The sequence below is a fragment of the Notothenia coriiceps genome, unplaced genomic scaffold (assembly GCF_000735185.1).
Source record: "Notothenia coriiceps isolate Sejong01 unplaced genomic scaffold, NC01 NC01_scaffold00031449, whole genome shotgun sequence".
NCBI classification, from domain to species: Eukaryota; Metazoa; Chordata; class Actinopteri; order Perciformes; family Nototheniidae; genus Notothenia; species Notothenia coriiceps.
This window is the reverse complement of record NW_011364150.1, coordinates 1-4,454: the sequence shown is the minus strand read 5'-3', so window position 1 is coordinate 4,454 and position 4,454 is coordinate 1. Positions and strand designations below refer to the sequence as shown.

Here is a 4,454-nt window from a genome sequence, read left to right as displayed (position 1 = left end):
GTCATGTGACCGTGCTGTAGTTCCTTTATAGCCCAACATTAGCCGCCTTTAGCTTAGCGGTGGTGACGTGAAGTCATGTGACCGTGCTGTAGTTCCTTTATAGCCCAACATTAGCCACCTTTAGCTTAGCGGTGGTGACGTGAAGTCATGTGACCGTGCTGTAGTTCCTTTATAGCCCAACATTAGCCGCCTTTAGCTTAGCGGTGGTGACGTGAAGTCATGTGACCGTGCAGTAGTTCCTTTATAGCCCAACATTAGCCGCCTTTAGCTTAGCGGTGGTGACGTGAAGTCATGTGACCGTGCTGTAGTTCCTTTATAGCCCAACATTAGCCGCCTTTAGCTTAGCAGTGGTTTGCCACAGAGATTGTTTTCTGCATTAATCCCAAAATCACATCTAGAAATCCCATTGGACCGGGGAGATGCTGCCTTCAGGGTCACTGCACCACTGTATTTGCCAAATTTGAGCCATTTTGGGTTGGAAATCGATCCTGAATTGAAGTGGGAAATTGTGTTGATGATGGTCCCGTGAAGACACACTCAGAAACACTTTTGATTGTATTACAAGAAAAAAGGAATAAATACAAAAATACATAGAAAAAGAAGAGTCTTTAAAGTTTCTCTCGGTTACTGTCCGTCAGCGGTCCTGACGCTCCCAAATGGTCCCAGTTTTAGCAGCAAGTTTTCCGTGTTTGTTTGTAATCCGTGGATTGGAAACAGGACGTCCCACATTAATAGCACTTTTACATGTACTGTACAATGTTAATTGACAAAAACCACCCCATTTTTGTTTCACATTTTATTCTAAAATATGCAGTTTGGGACAGTTAAATTCATGATTAAGAGATGTGGTGAGTTTAGTACCCCCAAATTTGCGTCGACAAATGCTAAAACACATCAAAAACATGTAAAAACAGTATAAAAATAAAGTTGTTATTACTTTGATACACCATAAGTAACACTAGATTTTACAACAGCACATCGATGAGATGACTGCACCATCGTGACGTAAATAATTTCACATTTTTGGTATAAAGCAATATAATATTACACAACAGGATAATTGTCAAAGCAGGAAACAAGGCTAACTACTAGCAGCACAACATTTCTCAGCAAAAATATGTAGTTCATTAATTATATTTAATTGATTGATCAAATAAATTGTGACTGAGTAATTGGCTTAACTAGCCTCCATCTTTTTTTAATAATATATGTATTCATTTGTTTTTCTAAAAGCTTGATTTTGTGTCCATTATTTAAAATAAAAGACACGTTTTATTATTTAAAAACTACAACTCCCATCATATTAGTAAACGCCTTATGGGAGCTGTACTTAAACAAATAAAATAGTTGTAACAAACAATTAACAAATTACTATTTAGCAGTTAAATACTAGATATAATTGTTTTTAAAACAATATTGATTAGCATAGCGAGCTAATAGTAGCATGAGCTTATAGCTTAGCATCCATTTATTGACATTAATGCAGACGAACACTGAGTTACTAAAACTAGCATTAGCCTCTATGGAGATTGCTGTATTACGAGAACTAGCTTAGCATTAACTTATTAGCTTTACATTGGTGTGTTAGCTTTTCGCTAGTGATCTATGGCTAACGTTGGCTCCATTTGTGACGTCAGCATTTCATACGTTACTGCAGAAATGTAAGAAAAAAAGTAAAAAGTAAAATGTAGGAGCAGGGGCTGTAGATGGATAATACAGAGCAGGATATTAAGAGGTAATTTGATAATAAATAAATGGTTTTAATGGGGACTTTTCTGTCCTTTTTGGCTTCGGCAGGCTGCATTTTGGATATTCACTTATTATCGGGGCTGAATTCACAATTTTGATCAATAAAATTATTTTAAAAATGTAAAATTAAACAGCCAGAAATGTCCCTATTAAGGCACAAGGGTCAAGATTAGTGTGTTTGCTAGTTAGCAAGCTAGCATTTCAGGGTAAGTTTGATAAATGTAGTATTTCGGATGAGTTTGTAGTTTTTAGACCTGTGAAACCATGAAAATGACTTTATAGATACATCATGGTGCTGGATAGACTTTAAAACGTTTCGTAGGTGAATCATGGAGTAACGTAGGAAGTGCAGATGTCACAAAAGCGGCGAGGAGATGTTGGTTCATTGATGGTCGAGTAACCAAAGGTGCAACCAGCTAACAGTCATTTTACCAACAGCCATTGTTATATCAGAACATCACGATTATAAAAACATTTGAAACCCTATAAGACACATAAAACACAACAGTGTTATTGAACCATCGACTTCAGACTATTATTTCTACGTCTCCGTGACAGGAAAAAAAAGGTAACGGGACATACTGGTTAGTGAATAAAAACACGATCCGAAGAGAAGCGAGTCTTTGAGCTCCTCTGAAGAAACGCTCGCCAAAAAACACGAAGAAGAAACGGCAGAGAAGAAGAAGAAGAACGGATAGATTCCCCTTTCCAGAATTTACCTTCCATCTTCCCTTCAACAGGCTCCGCCCACATCACTCCTGATTGGCTGTCCGAGGTGTCCGTCAATCGTAAAGCTCTACAAATGACTCGCTTTATGTCAGAGCAATTCCTGGTTCAAACCGACGCCTGCTGTGGCACTGCGCTCTCATTGGCCGGTTTCTGCGGAGAGGCGGGACTCGTACAGACTCAGAGCGTGATGGACGAACTCGTACTGCTCACCTGTCTGAATCATACCTCCTCTACACACACACACACACACACACACACACACACACACACACCAAACACAAACACACACACACACACAGACACAGGTTATTAATGTGATTTTTTTAAACAAACTGATTTATTTGACAACTTAATGCAAAAAATGCCAAAAAAACGTGAAAAAATTATCGAAAAATGTACAAAAAAAACAAAATGTGGAAAAATGCAGAAAAGTGTGCAAAGAAGATAGGAATAAAATGACTGAAAAAATGCAACAAATATGTGGAAAATATGTTAAAATGACAAAGTACAAAAAAATTGCATAAACAGACCACTAAGATATTTAGAAAATTTAAATAAAATGTTAAGTAAACTCCTACCTTTAGTTGTGGTTTTAAAAACAGTGTGTTTTGTGTAAGTGTTACCTGTCTGCTCGCAGGCGGCAGGTGATACTCAGCACGTCGACGAAGCCCTCCAGCTGCAGCTGTCGACAACCTATCGTCGTGGCAATGAAGCATCCGGTCCGTCCAATCCCGGCGCTGTAGAGCGAAGAAAAGGATTGTGGGTAATGTAGTAATTTGAAAGTACCTTACAGTAGTAGAGTTCCCATGTTTCTCTCAAGCCCCCAGGAAGTACTCCGGACTCTGAGGAAAATATTCCTAGTGGCCAAACGGAGGTACTACAACTTCCGTATCAATCCGTGACTTCATTGGGCCCATTGGGTGTACTTTTACTTCTTACATGTTGAACACAAATACCTGTACTTTCTACTTCTTACACTTTGAACACTAACACCTGTACTTTCTACTTCTTACATGTTGAACACAAATACCTGTACTTTCTACTTCTTACAGTTTGAACACAAATACCTGTACTTTCTACTTCTTACATGTTGAACACAAATACCTGTACTTTCTACTTCTTACATGTTGAACACAAATACCTGTACTTTCTACTTCTTACATGTTGAACTCAAATACCTGTACTTTCTACTTCTTACATGTTGAACACAAATACCTGCACTTTTACTTCTTACACTTTGAACACAAATACCTGTACTTTCTACTTCTTACATGTTGAACACAAATACCTGTACTTTCTACTTCTTACACTTTGAACACTAACACCTGTACTTTCTAATTCTTACATGTTGAACCCAAATACCTGTACTTTCTACTTCTTACATGTTGAACTCAAATACCTGTACTTTCTACTTCTTACATGTTGAACTCAAATACCTGTACTTTCTACTTCTCTCATTTTCCAAACAGGCTGGTTCCTTTAGTCTGAATGTGTGTTTGGTGGCGTGATCATTATTATTTAGAGTCATTGCGTGCCTATTGATTTGAACACGATCCGTGTATCCATCATTTCCTGGTCTTCTCTAAAGAAGAGGGACCAATGGAAACGTTGTCATGTTGCCGTTGTTCAGCATGGAAACATTCATTAGCTAACAATGACATTATTGTTCTATTAATATAAAGGGAGGTCAGGTACTCTTTAAAACAGCTGCTAGTTATGGGTACTTTTTACTGAAGTACATTTCAAAGCCTCTTTACTTTTACTTGAGTAAAGAGGTTTAGTCAGTACTTCTACTTTCACCAGAGTATTTTTAAACACGAGTATCTGTACTTCTACTTGAGTAAAGGATGTGTGTACTTTTGCCATCTCTGCATCCACGCTTTTTCTCTCTGTACCTGCAGTGCACGATGACGGGTCCCAAGATGGCCGCCGCCCTCTGGTCCTCCACGTCTCCCATCAGCTGCAGCAGCGGCAGC

At 38.5% G+C, this 4,454-nt stretch overlaps 1 long non-coding RNA gene across 1 annotated transcript; it reads right to left on the bottom strand.

Moving 5' to 3' along the window:
• Positions 1 to 281: 281 nt before the first annotated feature.
• On the bottom strand, positions 282 to 4,454 carry LOC104959955 (uncharacterized). The gene is made up of 3 exons (XR_799940.1): positions 4,374 to 4,454; positions 3,102 to 3,215; positions 282 to 2,708 (listed from the first exon to the last, which is right to left on the bottom strand). It is a non-coding gene; the product is annotated as an uncharacterized lncRNA (long non-coding RNA).